The following is a 19692-nucleotide window of genomic DNA, read 5'->3' on the forward strand; positions in this document are numbered from 1 at the left end:
TGGCAAATTGCTTCTTAATGTAAGTCGAGTAGGAGGGAACTTACTTGTTCCTTGACTTGAAGTTTGAGATTGCCATGAAGCAGATACAAATGTACCTACTAATTTAGTCTTGAAATTAAAAGAATGATGAAAGATATCTGCTTTGAATCCTGCAGAATTGTAAATTCAGCTCTGGACTTTAAAACTGAGTCTGAATACGTTTTCTGTAAATATGACTTTTAAAGACAGTATATGGCAAAATGTTCTCTCCAAATGCAAAACATATTGACTCTATTGGATTTACTGTATATAATGCAGTCATATTTGTAACACCTGTTTGCTATTTAACTTTCTTTTCTGTCTCTAAAATAAAAGCTAAATTAAAAAAAGATGAAAGATTTCTGCTTTGAAGCCTTAGGAATTGTGAATTGAGCTGTGAACTGTAACATTGAGTTAGAATAAATTTTTTGCATATATAATGATTTTTAAAGACACAAAGAGTTATATTTTGACATCATTGGTCCACATGACTTGTTTCCAAAATGCATCAGACTTGTTTAAATGTTCTTTTGCACACTTCTAACGCTGAATTTTATGATAAGGACACAGGAGAGGTTTTATTCTGATGACTCTTCCATGAAGGCCATATTTCTGCAGGTGGATATGGGAAGCAAGATGTGCCACAGTCCGCGCTGCTGAATCCACAAAATCACCTGGGATGCAAGATGTAGTAACAAAGTACTTCTTTATTCCTTTCTACGCGTTTCGGCGCCCTTCCTGGCACCTTCCTCGAGGAAGGTGCCAGGAAGGGCGCCGAAACGCGTAGGAAGGAATAAAGAAGTACTTTGTTACTACATCTTGCATCCCAGGTGATTTTGTGGATTCAGCAGCGCGGACTGTGGCACATCTTGCTTCCCATATTCTCTGGCAGTTTTTACACTTTGGAGTGGTCGGTGGAGGTCCTGCAGCAGCTGTTACTGTGTTATGTCTTCAAGCCAGTTGTGGGTCACACAACTGGAATAGGTGAGTGGAACTGCATTACACCACTCACATCGTAGTGTCACTAGTGATAGGGCACTATTGCGCCTCTTGTTCCCCCACCCTTTTTGTATTGATATTTCTGCAGGTGTCTCTGAACAGTAGAACAATGTACCACAACTCCAGAGTCTGCTAAATCTTTTTGAAGGTCTTTTGCAATGCATTCAAACAGGGGGTTCTTATTTGCCTCTCTAGAAATCCTATGAGCTCCTCTTACTGAAATATTGCTTGGTTTACCAGACCTTATCTTGACCTCCATTGTTCTTGTTAATTGCAATTTCTTAATTAATTTAGAATTGAGGAAAGGGCAACTTGAAAATTATTTGCTATGTTCTTATCACTTTCTCCTGCATTGTGGGCCTTCACCTTATTCATTTTCAGTGTGTTAGGCAGCTGCTTAGTAAAACCTATGGCTACTATTCTTTGGCACAAAGTTAAAGGAGGCTGGGTTTTTATAAAGCTGGGAAATTTGCATCACCCTGCTTCTCCTAATGATGATGATGAACATGCTATAACCCTAACAGGCTAATTAAGGTCCGAAACCTTGGTCAAAGTTATCTGAGCAAACAAATCTCCAAGGGTGCCATATCTTTTGCATCTGCAAATTTTCCTTTTTGCAATTTTAAAATGAAAAAAAAAAAAAAGTTAATATATAAATAAATATACATAGGACATGTCATCTGTGATGCTAAGTCACTACTCACAGGCAAATTGTGAGGCAGGGTAGTCAGGAGGTCCGAGATCAGATACCAGAAGGACTCGTAGTACTGAGTGGTGATACAAAAGCATGGTCAAGTAACAGTTTGGAGTCAAATGCCAGGCGGATACGTCAAAAGCAGAAGGGGAAATCCAAAAGAGAAGTCACAACCAAATCAAGGGTCATCGGCATGATCAGTGACTGACACAAAGCAAGCAAATTCACTTACCTAAAGCAAATCTTCAACTAACACCGAGTACTAGCAGCCTGCCAGCTAAATACCTTGCAAATGATTAGGGATGGGAGGCACCTGAGGAAACTCCGCAGACTAAGCCAGATTGAGCAGCAGCACTGTCAATTACACTGTTAACAACCCAGCACATCTCAGGATAAGATTGGATAACTGGACTGTCACTCACACTCTAGATTCTATACGGTGGCAAAGCTGTCACTCACAGCGTTTTTTGGCCAAAGTCATTATAAAAACCGTGACATTATCTTTAACTTTAGGCCTTTTAGAGACCATTTCATCTTTAACTTGCTTAACTGTTCACAATTACAGTAATTTTGACCAGGTGTGCCCAAGCTTTTACATGCTGTGTCTTTACTTGCAGGCAGTTTTGTAATTATTTTTCTGCACTTTTTTGGATGAATAGACTCAAAAGTTTCAATACCCATTAAACCATGGATGCTTGTGTTTCCCTATTTTAGAGACATTCTCTTTAAAACTATTGAAAAGCTTAAGTGCTCATTAGTGCTGAATTTACAAGGACGGCTGATAAATAGTTTAAAGTGGAGAGCTCCTTAAACACAAATAAATATACTGTAACCAAATATAACTCAAATGAAACTTGGTCTGCTAGAATAGAAACTATTCATGTTGATCCAGCAGGACCCTCTCACACTACAACAATAGAAAAACGTTTTGTTCCGAAGCAAAATCCTTGGTCCCTAAATTTAGGAGCAGAAACACGTGATTTGTCATTGTCCTTCTAAATATACAATGACCGTGAAACTTTGAAGCTGGAAGCATCTGAGAAACTGGTAAAATCTGGATAATCCAAGGTGACTTGTGATATTTTAATAATTTCTATTATAGGAGTTATATTATTCCTTTTGATATACAGCGTGACCATTGTAGAACCTTCTTTTAGAGGAGAATGGATAACCTAGAATAAAAACAAAATAAGCAAATACCCTGAAGTAAGTAAATAGTAATAATAGATGTAAATACATATCCAGGTGACGTGTCACTGGATGTGCTGCTGATAATTATATCCAACAAATATTTTCCTTTAAAACTTTATTTTAGCAAGTTTGCAAAGTCAATTCGTTTTGAGGTCAACGCAGGACCTCCACATCAGGACAAAAACCTACTACTACCAGGTTTCTAAAACACAAAGATTGAGCTTGATTTAAGTCGGCAGCACATAAATGCATGTTCACATTGGCCATAAAGCATACAAAACCTATAAGAAACAAAAATGAGAAAAAACCCTGCTGTAACTAAATGATTAACCCCTTAAGCCCCAAGGGTGGTTTGCACGTTCATGACCGGGCAAATTTTTCCATTCTGACCACTGTCCCTTTATGAGGTAATAACTCTGAAACGCTTCCATGGATCCCGGTGATTCTGACATTGTTTTCTCGTGACATATTGTACTTCATGTTAGTTGTAAAATTTCATTCAAATAACTTGCGTTTATTTGTGAAAAAAAAGGAAATTTGGCGAATATTTTGAAAATTTTGCAATTTTCCAACTTTGAATTTTTATGCTCTTAAATCACAGAGATACGGCACACAAAAAACTTGATAAGTAACATTTCCCACATGTTTACTTTACATCAGCACAATTTTGGAACCAAAATTTTTTTTGTTAGGAAGTTATAAGGGTTAAAATTGACCAGCGATTTCTCATTTTTGCAACACCATTTTATTTTTACGGACCACATCACATTTGAAGCCACTTTGAGGGGTCTGTTGTGAGTTCATTTTCCCCTTCGTCACTGAGGTCTGGTGAACTCCCTATTCTGGTAAAGGAAGGTAATGAGCCTGATTATCAGGCACCTGAGCCTAATGAGGATGACTGGTTGAGTGGAGTCACGGGCTGGATATAAGGCTGCCGACTCCCTTCTGCCCTGCGGGTGATTTCTCTGTTGACTTCTAGGACACCAGTCTGATTCCTGCTCCTCTAAAGCTAAGTTTTCTGCTTTGCCTGTTAGCATTTGTGTGTTGTTTTTGTTTTCCTTGCTTTTCTGGATTCTGCCATTCCCTGCTGGGGTGAGCTGAATCTCCTTTTGCCGGTTGCTCTGTCTTCAGAATATTCCTGAGTACTGACATAGCTTTTTTGAAGCCTAGCGTCTTCAGGGCCTTTTTCCCTGTCAGTCTGTTGGCTCTTATTTTCATAGGGTTTTTCACGGATTGCAGACAGTAGCCTTCCTGTCCTTTCCTATCTAGTTAGCTTGGGCCCCGTCTTTGCTCAGTCTATCTTTCTGTCTGTGTTAGTGTTTTCATCTTGCTTCACCGTCATTATATGTTGGGGGCTGCCTATTGCTTTGGGGTCTGCTCTGGGGCAGTTTAGATTTCCCCTTTCTTTCTTTAGGCCTATTTAATTCTCCGGCTGTGATCGAGGGGTCTAGGGCATCGTAGGAACCCCCCACGGCTACTGTTAGTTGTTGTGATAGGATCAGGGATCTGCAATCCGATAGCTGCCAACCTCTCTGGTTTTCTGGACTTAGCTAGCATTTCTGTTTTTGCCTCCTACGGTGACTCAGTCATAACAGAATCACCCGCCATACCGCAGATCCTAGGGTACTCAATAGCAGAAAAGAATTGTGTTTAAAAAAAAAAAAAAAGTGTGTGTATATTCTTTCCTCTATATCTCTGAGGCCGTAGGGGGAATTTTTCTTTCTCTCAATGGAGATAAAGCAATTGTCTGATCGTGTGGAGCAGCTCGCTGCGGAAGTGCGGGGAATTTCCACCTACCTTGCTCGTTCGCATGCTGTTGAACCAAAGATCCCCACACCTGATGTATTTTTTGGGGATCGATCTAAATTTTTGAGTTTCCAAAATAATTGTAAATTATTTTTTGCCTTGAAGCCTAACTCGTCAGGGAGCTCCGCGCAGCAGGTTAAAATTGTCATCTCTTTGCTGCGTGGCGATCCCCAGGATTGGGCGTTTTCTTTGAAACCAGATGATCCTATTCTGACTAATGTGAATGCATTCTTTCAAGCTTTGGGGTTGTTGTATGATGAACCTAATGCTATTGATCAGGCTGAAAAGACCCTGTTGGCATTGAACCAGGGTCGAGATTCTGCAGAGTTGTACTGTCAAAAGTTCCGAAAGTGGGCGGTCCTTACTACCTGGAATGATAATGCCTTGGCTGCTCTCTTTCGGAAGGGTTTGTCAGAAGCCGTAAAAGATACTATGGTGGGATTTCCTGTTCCCTCTGGTCTGGACGATTCTATGTCATAGCCATTCAGGTTGATCGGCGTTTACGTGAACGCAGGATTGCACGAGAGGTGTTGCCACCGGTTGAACAGACGTCTGAACCTATGCAATGTGATAGAGTTTTGTCTAAGGCGCAACGTCAGGAGTTCAGAAGGCGTAATAAACTGTGTTTTTTCTGTGGAGATGCCTCGCATATTATTTCTGTTTGTCCTAAACGAGAGAAACGCTTTGCACACACGTTTTCTGTTGGTGGTGTTCAACCTAAGTTTCTTCTGGCAATTACTCTGATCTGCTCCCTGTCCACATTTTCCGCAAAGGCTTTTGTGGATTTGGGAGCAGCGCTAAACCTAATGGACTTGGATTTTGCTAAACGTTGTGGATTTCCGATGACACCTCTGCAGACGCCTATCCCTTTGAGGGGGATTGATGCTACTCCTTTGGCTAAAAATAAACCTCAGTTTTGGACCCAGGTGGTCATGCGGGTCGCCCCAGACCATCAAGAAAATTGCAGATTTTTGGTGTTGCATGGTCTGCATGATGCCGTTGTTCTGGGGTTTCCCTGGGTTGTAAATTCATAATCCAGTTTTGGATTGGAAATCTGTGTCTGTGGTGAGTTGGGGTTGTCGGTGTGCCTTTAGTGAGGCTCCGGTTTTTTCCACCTCTCCTCAGTCGCATGATGTTCCTGACTATTTGGCTGACTTTTATGATGTATTTAGTGAGAATGAGTCTGCGTCCTTGCCTCCTCATAGGAGTTATGACTGTGCAATTGAACTAAGCCCGGGGTGTAAATTTCCCAAGGGTCGGCTCTTCAATTTATCTGTACCCGAGCACGAGGCTATGCGGTCCTATATTAAGGAGGCGTTGGAGAAGGGTCATATTAGACCATCCTCGTCACCCTTAGGTGCCGTTTTTTTTTTGTGGCCAAAAAGGATGGTTCTTTAAGGCCTTGTATTGATTATCGTGCCCTCAATAAAATTACTATTAAATATCAGTATCCGTTACCCCTGATTTCGGATCTATTCTCTAGAGTTAGAGGTGCTTGCTGGTTTACCAAGCTTGACCTCAGGGGGCGTATAATCTTATCCGCATTAAGCAGGGGGATGAATGGAAGACGGCGTTTAATACTCCGGAGGGACATTTTGAGTACCTGGTGATGCCTTTTGGGCTCACTAATGCCCCTTCTGTCTTCCAGTGCTTCATGAACGATATTTTCCGAGGCTTTGTCGATACATTTTTGGTTATCTATCTGGATGATATTTTGATCTTCTCCAAGGATTGGGATTCTCATGTGGAACATATTCGGACTGTGTTCCGGATCTTGAGGGAGAATTGCCTGAATGTCAAAGGATCGAAATGCCTTTTTGGAGTAAAGAGGATTTCATTTTTGGGATTTATTTTGTCTCCGTCAACTATTGAAATGGACCCGGCCAAGGTACAGGCCATTTATGATTGGGTTCAGCCCACTTCTTTGAAGGCCCTCCAGAAGTTTTTGGGTTTTGCTAATTTTTATCGGAAATTTATAGCAAAATTTTCTAGTATTGCCAAGCCATTGACTGATCTGACTAAGAAGGGTGCTGATGTGTTGAATTGGTCTCCGGAGGCGGTTGCTTCCTTTCAGGAGCTGAAGCGAAGATTTACCTCCGCCCCGGTTTTGCGGCAACCTGATGTCTCACTCCCGTTCCAGGTAGAGGTGGATGCTTCTGAGATTGGTGCAGGAGCTGTTTTGTCCCAAAAGGATCCTGTAACATCTAAAATGAATCCCTGTGCTTTCTTTTCCCGAAAGTTCTCTCCATCTGAACGTAACTATGATGTGGGGAATCGGGAACTGTTGGCCATGAAATGGGCATTTGAGGAGTGGAGACATTGGTTGGAGGGAGCTAAACATCAAGTTGTGGTCCTCACTGACCACAAGAATTTGATTTACCTAGAGTCGGCTAAACGCTTGAACCCTAGACAGGCTAGGTGGGCCTTGTTTTTTACACGTTTTGATTTTGTGGTCTCTTTTCTTCCTGGAACTAAGAATGTCAAGGCAGACACCCTCTCTAGGAGTTTCTTTGCTGATTCTCCTGTGGTGACCAAGCCTGCTACCATCTTAGGCGAAGGGGTAGTTCTTTCTGCCATCTCACCCGATTTGAGACTTGTCTGCAAGAGTTCCAGGAGGACAAACCTGAGCGTTGTCCCAGTGGAAAGTTGTATGTTCCTGACCAGTGGAAGAAGAGAGTGATGTCTGAAGTTCATTGCTCTGCATTGGCTGGTCATCCAGGTATTTTTGGTACTAGAGATCTGGTGAGTCGCTCTTTTTGGTGGCCCACCTTGTCTCATGATGTCAGGAATTTTGTGCAGTCCTGTGGGACTTGCTCCCTGTCTAAATCTTGTTCTCGCTCTAGTGGGTTGTTGATGCCTTTGCCGGTCCCCAGGAGGCCATGGACCCATATTTCAATGGATTTCATCTCTGATATGCCGGTCTCTCAAAGAATGACTGTTATTTGGGTGATTTGTGATAGGTTCTCTAAGATGGTTCATCTTGTACCACTCCCTAAGTTGCCATCTTCCTCTGAGTTGGTGCCCCTCTTTTTGCAACAGGTGGTTCGCTTACACGGGATTCCTGAGAACATTGTATCTGACAGAGGAGTTCAGTTTGTGTCTAGATTTTGGAGGACCTTCTGTTCCAAGCTGGGAATTTAGTTGTCCTTCTCCTCTGCTTTTCACCCTCAGACCAATGGGCAGACAGAGAGAACAAACCAGACCTTGGAGTCGTATTTGAGATGTTTTATTTCCGCTGATCAGGATGATTGGGTTTCATTTTTGCCCTTGGCCGAATTTGCTTTAAATAATAGAGCTAGTTCTGCCACTTTGATGTCACCTTTTTTTTGTAACTTTGGGTTTCATCCTCGATTTTCTTCAGGGCAGGTGGAGCCTTCTGCCTGCCCAGGTGTTGACACTGTGGTAGAGAGAATGCACCAGATCTGGGACCAAGTGGTGGATAAGTTATCTCTCTCCCAGGAAAAGGCCCAGCGGTTTTCCAATCGACATAGGACCATTGGTCCCCAGTTTAAGATTGGTGATATGGTGTGGTTATCATCAAAAAATATTGCTATGAAGGTGGCTTCTCCTAAGTTTAAGCCTAGATTTATTGGACCTTACAAGATTTTGGAGATTATTAATCCGGTCTCTTTTCGTTTGGCTCTTCCTGTCACATTTAAAATCCATAATGTGATCCATAAGTCCTTGTTGAAGAGGTTTGTTGAACCAGTTGTTCCTTGGGTGGCACCTCCAGACCCTGTATTGGTTGAAGGTAACATGGAATATGAGGTAGAGAAAATACTGGATTCCCGTCTGGCTAGACGGAGACTCCAGTATTTGGTTAAGTGGAAGGGTTATGGTCAGGAGGATAATTCCTGGGTCTCTGCCTCTGATATTCATGCCAAAAGATTAGTTTGTGCCTTTCATCTGGCTCACCCTGATCGCCCTGGTGGCGTGGTTGAGGGTTTGGTGACCCCTCCTCAAGGGGGAGGTACTGTTGTGAGTTCATTTTCCCCTTCGTCACTGAGGTCTGGTGAACTCCCTATTCTGGTAAAGGAAGGTAATGAGCCTGATTATCAGGCACCTGAGCCTAATGAGGATGACTGGCTGAGTGGAGTCACGGACTGGATATAAGGCTGCCGACGCCCTTCTGCCCTGCGGGTGATTTCTCTGTGGACTTCTAGGACACCAGTCTGATTCCTGCTCCTCTAAAGCTAAGTTTTCTGCTTTGCCTGTTAGCATTTGTGTGTTGTTTTTGTTTTCCTTGCTTTCTGGATTCTGCCATTCCCTGCTGGGGTGAGCTGAATATCCTATTGCCGGTTGCTCTGTCATCAGAATATTCCTGAGTACTGACATAGCTTTTTTGAAGCCTAGCGTCTTCAGGGCCTTTTTCACTGTCAGTCTGTTGGCTCTTATTTTCATAGGGTTTTTCACGGATTGCAGACAGCAGCCTTCCTGTCCTTTCCTATCTAGTTAGCTTGGGCCCCGTCTTTGCTCAGTCTATCTTTCTGTCTGTGTTAGTGTTTTCATCTTGCTTAACCGTCATTATATGTTGGGGGCTGCCTATTGCTTTGGGGTCTGCTCTGGGGCAGTTTAGATTTCCCCTTTCTTTCTTTAGGCATATTTAATTCTCCGGCTGTGATGGAGGGGTCTAGGGCATCGTAGGAACCCCCCACGGCTACTGTTAGTTGTTGTGGATAGGATCAGGGGTCTGCAATCCGATAGCTGCCAACCTCTCTGGTTTTCTGGACTTAGCTAGCATTTCTGTTTTTGCCTCCTACGGTGACTCAATCATAACAGGGGTCTATATGATAGCAAATACCCAAAAGTGACACCATTCTAAAAACTGCACCCCTTAAGGTGCTCAAAACCACATTCAAGAAGTTTATTGACCCTTTAGGTGCGTCACAGGAATTTTTTGAATATTTAAGAAAAATGAACATTTAACTTTTTTTCACAAAAAAACAAAAACTTCAGGTTCAATTTTTTTCATTTTACCAAGGGTAACAGGAGAAATTGGACTGCAAAATTTATTGTGCAATTTGTCCTGAGTACGCTGATACCTGATATGTGGGGGGAACCACTGTTTCGGCGCATGGCTGAGCTCAGAAGGGAAGGAGCGCCGTTTGACTTTTTCAATGCAAAATTGGCTGGAATTCTGATCGGATGCCATGTCACGTTTGGAGAGCCCCTGATGTACCTAAACAGTGGAAACCCCCCATAAGTGACCCCATTTTGGAAACTAGACCCCCCAAGGAACTTATCTAGATATATGATGAGAATTTTGAACCCACAAGGGCTTCACAGAAGTTTATAACGTACAGCGGTACAATTAAAAAATCATATTTTTTCCACAAAAATGATCTTTTCACCCTCAATTCTTATTTTTCCAAGGGTAACAGGACTGTTGTGAGTTCATTTTCCCCTTCGTTACTGAGGTCTGGTGAACTCCCTATTCTGGTGGAGGAAGGTAATGAGCCTGATTATCAGGCACCTGAGCCTAATGAGGATGACTGGCTGAGTGGAGTCACTGACTGGATATAAGGCTGCCGATGCCCTTCTGCCCTGCGGGTGATTTCTCTGTGGATTTCTAGGACACCAGTCTGATTCCTGCTCCTCTAAAGCTAAGTTTTCTGCTTTGCCTGTTAGCATTTGTGTTTTGTTTTTGTTTTCCTTGCTTTTCTGGATTCTGCCATTCCCTGCTGGGATGAGCTGAATCTCCTTTTGCCGGTTGCTCTGTCTTCAGAATATTCCTGAGTACTGACATAGCTTTTTTGAAGCCTAGCGTCTTTAGGGCCTTTTTCACTGTCAGTCTGTTGGCTCTTATTTTCATAGGGTTTTTCACGGATTGCAGACAGCAGCCTTCCTGTCCTTTCCTATCTAGTTAGCTTGGGCCCCGTCTTTGCTCAGTCTATCTTTCTGTCTGTGTTAGTGTTTTCATCTTGCTTCACCGTCATTATATGTTGGGGGCTGCCTATTGCTTTGGGGTCTGCTCTGGGGCAGTTTAGATTTCCCCTTTCTTTCTTTAGGCCTATTTAATTCTCCGGCTGTGATCGAGGGGTCTAGGGCATCGTAGGAACCCCCCACGGCTACTGTTAGTTGTTGTGATAGGATCAGGGGTCTGCAATCCGATAGCTGCCAACCTCTCTGGTTTTCTGGACTTAGCTAGCATTTCTGTTTTTGCCTCCTACGGTGACTCAATCATAACACAGGACCCTAAAAGTTATTGTGCAATTTGTCCTGAGTATGCTGATACCCGATATGTGGGGGTAAACCACTATTTGGGCGCATGGCAGAACTCGGAAGGGAAGCAGCGCCATTTGACGTTTTTGGCTGGAATTGAGATCGGACACCATGTCGCATTTGGAGAGCCCCTGGTGTACCAAAACAGTGGAAACCCCCCACAAATGACACCATTTTGGAAACTAGACCCCCAACGAACTTATCTAGATGTGTGGTGAGCACTTTGACCCCTCCAGTGCTTCACAGAAGTTTATTTCCACAAACATGATCTTTTAGTCACCGATTTTTTTATTTTCCCAAAGGTACCAGGAGAAATTGGACCCCAAAAGTTGTTGTCCAATTTGTCCTGAGTACGCTGATACCCCATATGTGGGAGAAAACTACTGTATGGGCACACATCGGGTCTCTGAAGGGAAGTAGTGACGTTTTGGAATGCAGACTTTGATGGAATGGTCTGCGGGTGTCATGTTGCCTTTGGAGAGCCCTTAATGTACCTAAACAGTGGAAACCCCCCACAAATGACCCCATTTTGGAAACTAGACCCCCTAAGGAAATTATGTAGTTGTGTGGTGAGCACTTTGAACCCCCCAGTGCTTCACAGAAGTTTATAATGCCCGGGCATGAAAATAAAAAAATCGTATTTTTTCCACAAACATGATCAATTAGTCCCCAATTTTTTTATTTTCCCAAGGGTAACAGGAGAAATTGGACACCAAAAGTTGTTGTCCAATTTGTCCTGAGTACGCTGATACCCCATATGTGGGAGAAAACTACTGTATGGGCACACGTCGGGTCTCGGAAGGGAAGTAGTGACGTTTTGGAATGCAAACTTTGATGGAATGGTCTGCGGGTGTCATGTGCATTTGGAGAGCCCCTGATGTACCTAAACTATTGAAACTCCCCACAAGAGACCCCATTTTGGAAACTAGACCCCCCACGGAACTTATCTAGATATGTGGTGAGCACTTTGAACCCCCAAGTGCTTCACAGAAGTTTATAACGCCTGGGCGTGAAAATAAAAAAATATTTTTTTTCCACAAAAATGATATTTTTTGCCCCCAATTTTTTATTTTCCTAAGGGTAACAGGAGAAATTGGACCCCAAAAGTTGTTTTGCAATTTGTCCTGAGTAGGCTGATACCCCATATGTGGGGGTAAAACAATGTTTGTGCGCATGGCAGAGCTTGGAAGGGAAGGACCACTATTTGACTTTTTCAACTCAGAATTGGCTGGAATTGAGATCAGAAGCCATGTTGCATTTGGAGAGCACCTGATGTGCCCAAGCAGTGGAAATCCCCAATTCTAACGCCAACCCTAACCCCAACACACCCCTAACCCTAATCTCAGCCCTAACCCTATCCCTAACCCTAGTCCTAACCCTATCCCTAGCCCTGACCCTAGCCCTAGCGATACCCTAGCCCTGGCCCTAACCCAAAACCTAACCCTAATGGGAAAATGGAAATAAATACATTTTCTTTTAATTTTATTATTTTTCTCTAACTAAGGGGGTGATAACAGGGGGTTTGATTTACTATTTATGGTGGGTTTTTACGTTTGGCAGCTGTCACACGCTAAAAGACGCTTTTCATTGTAAAAATAGTTTTTGCATCACCACATATTGAGAGCTATAATTTTTCCAGATTTTGACCCACTGAGTCATGTGAGGTCTTATTTTTTGCGGGACGAGTTCAAGTTTTTATTAATATCATTTTCGGGCATGTGACATTTTTTGATTGCTTTTTATTCCGATTTTTGGGACGCAGAATGGACAAAACCAGCGTTTCATGAATTTTTTTGGGGGGTGCGCTTACACCGTTCCACGTGCGATAAAATTGATAAAGCAGTTTTATTCTTCGGGTCGGTACGATTACAGCGGTACCTCACTTAGGTCTTTTTTTTATGTTTTGTCGGTTTTATGCAATGAAAACTATTTTATATAAAATATAATTATTTTTGCATCGCTTTATTCTGCGAGCTATAACTTTTTTATTTTTTCGCTGATGATGCTGTATGGTGGCTCGTTTTTTGTGGGGCAAGATGACGTTTTCAGCGGTACCATGGATATTTATATGCGTCTTTTTGATCGCGCGTTATTGCACTTTTTGTTCGGCGGTATGATAATAAATCATTACTTTTTGCTTCGTTTTTTATTTTTATTTTTTTAAGGGGTTCGCTAAAGGGGCTAACTAATGGGACAGTTTTATAGGGCAGGTAGTTACGGACGCGGCGATAGCAAATATGTGTACTTTTATTGTTTTTTTTTAAAAAAAATAAATTTATTGGGGGGAATATTTTTTTTTTTTCTAATTTATTTGGCGATTTTTTTAAAAATTATTTTAACACTTTTTTTTTTTTTACTTTATTACATTGTCCCAGGTGGGACATCACTGTCCTGTGACAGATCGCTGATCTGTCACATCACAGATCACTGTGACAGATCAGCGATCTGTCACAGGCAGTGCAGCAGGCTTTCTTGTGCCTGCGCTTTGCAGGCACTGAGGAAGGCGGCTCCCTGCAGGCCCCCGAAGGTCCTCGTCGCCATCTTGGATTCGGGGGCCTGCAAGGAAAGAGCCCCCCGCAGCAGCGCTGCACTTTGCGCTGCCGTGGGGGGCTCAGGGAAGCACGGAGGGAGCCCCCTCACTGCCGATGCTTCCCTTTAACCCCCGGTACACCGCGATCGTGTTTGATCGTGGTGTGCAAGGGGTTAACGTGTCGGGGGCGGTCTGTGACCGCCCCTGACACATTGTGCCGGGTGTCAGCTGTGATAATCAGCTGACACCCGGCCGCAATCAGCGGCGCTCACCACGTGGGCGCCGCTGATCGCTATGACGTACTATCCCATTCCTGGGAATTAAGTCCCAGAGCACATGGACGGGATAGTACGTCATATGGGATTAAGGGGTTAAATAGCAAAAGTGCATCTAACTAACACAGGTGCATCTAAATGTACTCATTTAGTTACAGCAGAGCATTTGCTCATTTTTGTTTCTTGTAGGTTTTGTATGTGTTATGGCCAATGTGAACATGCGTTTATGTCCTGCATGTGCACCAACTTAAATCAAGCTAAATCTTTGTGTTTTGTCTTTGTATTTTTTCATTCTGTGCAAGCCGGGGTGTGGCCTCCCTCTCCTGAGCTGGAAATTACATTTAAAGGCTTCCCCAGACTTGGTCCTTTTGTCTACCCTTACTCACAAACTTGAGGTCAACTCTGACACATAATAAGCCTTTTAATATTAGACAGCATGGGACTGTCCCGATCAGGGTCACCATGTTAACGATGGGATGGTTGATATGCTATTTTTGATTAAAAACAGTATTACTAAGAACTCTGTGTTATTTACATGGACTTTTGCTTTGTTATTCATTTAGTTACAGCAGGGTTTTTGCTCATTTTTGTTTCTTGTAGGTTTTTTATACTACTAGGTTTTTGTCCTGATGAAGAGGTCCTGCGTTGACCTCGAAACGCATTGGGTTTTGTAAACCTACTAAAATAAAGTTTTCAAGGAAAATATTAGTTGGATATAATTATCTGGAGCGCATCCATTGACACTTCACCCGGATATGTTCTTTCTCTATGTCCGCTGGACTTGTGTCCTGCAGCCGCTGATATATGCGTTTGATACATGTTGCTTTATTGCAACACCACCAGGTGAGCAGATCCATGTTGGTTTCTTTGTCGTTTTAACTTTTAAAACCTTATTGTGTGCTCTTCCTTTTCCCAGTTTTCACTCACTAATAGATTTAAATAACATAGGGTATTCAGTTGACACTATTTTGATCAAAATTAGCGTAATAGACAACCCACCGTGACAAGGCGAACCCAATCAGAAGGACTCTAATCCTGTGTCCTTGGGGTAGAGTTCTGTGGCCGTACTCTGTGCGCTCTTTTGGCCGGGCTCTGTGAGCTTAACAGGCTCCGGCATCTACGTTCAGCGGTTGTGCAGCTCTGTGCATTAACAGAGTTTGCCCCTGTTCACATTGGGTGACGTAACCCACGTGTGACTGGTTTCACACCGCTTAATTCTTCCGCCATTAATTAGCAGCAGTGTACCACCTCTGCACAGTTGACCCTGGGCTGCGAACGCACCTACTATTATTTTATAATTTGGTGCGTTCCGCCAGCCCTAACATTATCCTAGCGCCAGGGTCTGGCTAATAATGGCGGACGAACAACGACTGCATAGATACATCCAGCAGCTGGAGGGTAGGTTGGCAGCGCTAGAGCGTTCCACCTCAGCTGCGGATGTTACTTCGGTCGCTATTCAAGCAGCTACAGAGGCTGTCACCCGTGTCTCCACGGCTACTCCTGCCCCGACCTTGTCTCGCCTCCCGCTGCCCGAAAAGTTTGCGGGTGATAGTGCTTCATGCAGTGGTTTCATGAGTCAGTGCTCCATTCACCTGGAGTTGCTGGCCACACAATTTCCCTCTGAGCGGGCCAAGGTGGGATTTATCATCTCCCTTCTGTCAGGCAGGGCCTTGGAGTGGGCCACCCCACTGTGGGAGCATGGGGATCCCCTGTTACAGAGTGCCACCCATTTTCTGGTCACTTTGAAGCCGGTGTTACTGGGGCCTCGGGTCACGCACGACACCGCACTGCAGTTGCTGGCCCTAACCCAGGGTTCGTCTCTAGTCAGTCAGTATGCCATCCTCTTCAGAACTCTTGTTTCAGAGCTTCAGTGGCCGGATAAGATTCTCATACCCATTTTCTGGAGAGGCCTGGCTGATCATGACAAAGACGCCCTGGCCACCAGGGAGGTGCCCACCACCTTGGAGGAGCTCATTATGGTCTCCACTTGGATTAATATTCGCTTCACTGAGCGATGGCTGGAGCGCTCCAAGTCCCGCCAACAATATAGATTGGCTCCAAACTTTGTTAGGCCGCTGGAACCCCTCAGTCAGCCGCCTGAGACTCCAGAGGCCATGGAGGTGTCTCGCACGGGGCCCAGGGCCCGGTCCGCGCGGGCACCTTCAGTTTGCTTCCATTGTCAGCAGACTGGGCACCTAGCTAACCAGTGCCCACAGCGCCCGGAAAACGCTCCCGTCTAGTGGTGATCAGAGGGGGCCTACTAGACACAGCGACTTTCTCCTCTAAGCTCCTGTTTAAAGGGGCGTTAGAATTTAATTCTTCCACTCTGGTTGTGGAGGTTTGTGTGGACTCTGGAGCGGAGGGCAATTTCATGTCATCTGCCTTCGCCCTACAACACGCAATCCTCCTGGTCCTGCTACCTCAGCCAGTCACTATCAGAGTGGTGAATGGTGCGACACTTCCGTCCCAAATCACCCACCAGATGGCTCCACTGAGACTCTCACTGTCTCCTTCCCATCAGGAGATGCTGTCTCTTCTGGTCATGCCCGAAGGTATCGACCAGGTCCTCCTAGGAGTTTCCTGGTTACGAGCTCACTCTCCTCACATAGAGTGGTCCTCGGGAAAAATCCTCGGTTGGAGCAAGTCCTGCGAGGGTAGGTGTTTGAGGGACTGCGTAAAGGTTGCTACCTCTGAGGTTCCGGCAAATCTTTCCTCGCTTCCCAAGCCTTACCAGCAGTATGCAGACATTTTCTCCAAGAAGGCGGCGGAGACCCTTCTGTCGCACCGCCCTTACGACTGTCCTATTGACCTCTTGCCCAGTGCTGAGCCTCCCCGGGGTCGAGTCTACCCCCTATCTCTCCCAGAGACAGAAGCTATGTCTCAGTATATCAGGGAGAATCTGGCAAGAGGATTCATTAGGAAGTCGGTGTCTCCGGCAGGAGCTGGATTCTTCTTTGTCCAAAAGAAGAATGGAGAATTACATCCGTGCATCGATTACAGGGGTTTTAACGCCATAACCGTTAAGAACAAGTATCCTCTACCCCTGATATCGGAACTGTTCGATAGGCTACGGGGAGCGAGAATGTTTACTAAGCTTGATCTGCGAGAAGCCTATAACCTGATTCGCATCCATGAGGGGGACGAATGGAAGACGGCATTTAACACCAGAGATGGGCACTATGAATACCTGGTGATGCCCTTCGGGCTATGTAATGCGCCAGCTGTCTTCCAAGACTTTGTGAACGATATCTTCCGGGATATGCTTACCACCTCGGTAGTAGTCTATCTGGACGATATTCTCATTTACTCGCCAAATATTGACTCCCACCGGAGAGATGTTGGCAAAGTTTTCGATCTCCTGCGGGCAAACTCCCTTTACGCCAAGTTGGAGAAATGTGTGTTTGAGCAGGAGTCCTTGCCTTTCCTGGGCTATATTATCTCAGCCCATGGCTTGGCCATGGATCCTGCCAAGCTACGGGCAGTGATGGATTGGCAGGAGCCCCATTCTCTCAAAGCGGTGCAGCGCTTTATGGGGTTCATAAATTACTATCGCCAATTCATCCCCCATTTCTCAACTTTGGTAGCGCCTTTGGTAGCCGTCACCAAGAAGGGTGCAAACCCCAAACTGTGGTCGGAAACTGTCTCCAAGGCCTTCGCCGCTATTAAATCCCACTTCGCTAGCGCTCCCATTCTACATCGCCCCGATGTAGATAAGCCCTTCATTCTGAAGGTGGATGCCTCTTCCGTCGGTGCTGGAGCAGTCCTGTTCCATAAGGACTCGCAAGGTCGGAAGCACCCATGCTTCTTCTTCTCTATGACCTTCACACCGACAGAGAGGAATTATTCCATCAGGGACAGGGAGTTGCTATCAATGAAGATGGCCTTCTCAGAGTGGAGACACCTCCTAGAGGGGGCTCGCCATCCTTTCCAGGTGTTCACTGACCACAAAAATTTGGTCTATCTACAGACTGCCCAGCGGCTGAATTCTCGCCAGGCTAGATGGTCCTTGTTCTTCTCCCAATTCCATTTCACCCTGCATTTTCTCTCTGGGGAGAAGAACGTCCGAGCCGACGCTCTTTCTCGCTCCGTGGTGTCATCAGAGGAGGAGGAGGAGCCTCGGCTGATAGTTCCATCGGAGAGTCTGACGACCGTGGCTCCGGTTGCTCTCGAGTCGGTACCTCCGGACAAGACTTTTGTCCCTGCCCATCTGCGACCGGAGGTCCTTTCTTGGGCTCATTCATCCAGGGTGGGGGGACATTTTGGGACCAAACGATCCTCTGATCTCCTGGCGAGGACGCACTGGTGGCCGCATATGACTCGTGACGTCAGGGACTATATTCAGGTGGGCGTCTCTTGTGCCCAGAATCGGTCCTGTCGGCAGCGGCCCGCTGGGTTACTCTATCCCCTGCTGGTTGTGGACAGGCCCTGGGAGATGGTCGGTATGGACTTTGTGGTGGGTCTGCCCAAGTCCAGTGGCAGCACAGTCATTTGGGTGGTCACCGATCATTTCTCCAAGATGGTACATCTGGTACCACTCTCTCGGCTGCCTTCGGCATGGGGCCTGGCAGCGTTGTTTATTAAACATGTTTTCCGCCTACACGGCATGCCGGATAAGATCGTCAGCGACCGGGGTCCTCAGTTTGTGTCTCAGTTCAGGAGAGAGCTCTGTTCTCTGCTCAGCATTGAGCTAAATCTCTCCTCGGCCTATCATCCCGAGACGAATGGGTTGGTTGAGAGAGCCAACCAGACCCTGGTGACATACCTGCGACATTTTGTCTCGGCCAGGCAGGATGATTGGGCATCTTTGCTGCCGTGGGCGGAGTTCGCCTTGAGCAACGCTGTGGCCGACTCCATCGGTCAAACCCCATTCCTCCTAAATTACGGTCAGCATCCGCGCGTTCCCGTGCCCATGCCCGTGTCGTCCACCGACTCTAGGGAGGCAGACTCGGCGGTGGAGGCACGTGACATTTGGGATCGCATGCAGGATGCTATGCGGGCCTCCAAGGAGAGAATGAGGTCCTCCGCTGATAATCGCCGGCGCCCTGCTCTGACCTTCGCCCCTGGCGACTTAGTGTGGCTCTCCGCTCGAAACATCAGGCTGCGGGCGGAATCAGCTAAGTTTGCACCGCGCTATATTTGCCCTTTCAAGGTCCTCAAGCAGATTAACCCTGTGGTCTACCGTCTGGCCCTTCTACCCCACTTGGCTATCTCGGACACGCTTCATGTGTCTCTCCTTATGCTGGTTCACATGTCCCGGTTTTCTGAGCCATCTGCCGGGACATCAGACCTGTCGTCTGACGAGTTTGAGGTCAATGCCATCGTGGGATGCAAGGTGATGCGGGGCAAAGAATTTTACTTGGTGGATTGGAAGGGTCATGGTCCTGAGGCTTGGACCTCGGAGCCGGTGGAGAACATCCACGCTCCTCTTCTCATTGCGGAGTTTGAGTGCAGCGAGGCTCAGAGGGGAGGGGGCCATGTTAGGCGTCGGGTTTCTGTCGCTGCACAGTGGGAATCCCAAGCCTTACTTCCAGCGGTCTTCCATTCCTCTCCAGCCACAGAGGAGGTTGCTCAACAAACTTATCGGTCCAGGCGATCTGCCCAGACCAGCTCTGTGGGTTTGCTTGCTGCTGCCACCTCTGGGGCAGCTATGACAATACATGCTGCTCAGCAGTGAGATTCTCCAGGGACTATGTCCCCATGTCGGGCCACTGAGCATGCCCGTGGAGTGATCTCCCATTGGAGATCGAAGGTCACGTGCTCAGATCCTGCTCCTGTTCGGATTGACCCATCCGAGAAGCCAGGAGGGTCCCGTACGCTCGCGGCTATAAAAGGTTTGCATGGCCGCTCAGCCATGCGCTAGGATAAGACTGTATATACAGACTATGTGGAGTGAGTGGTGTATGCAGGCATGAATGTCTCTGGTGAATGACCCATTAAGAAACCCCTACCCTTGGTAC

Source organism: Dendrobates tinctorius, unplaced genomic scaffold (genome assembly GCF_039654945.1).
Source record: "Dendrobates tinctorius isolate UK_male_01 unplaced genomic scaffold, ASM3965494v1 ptg000029l, whole genome shotgun sequence".
Classification (NCBI taxonomy): Eukaryota; Metazoa; Chordata; class Amphibia; order Anura; family Dendrobatidae; genus Dendrobates; species Dendrobates tinctorius.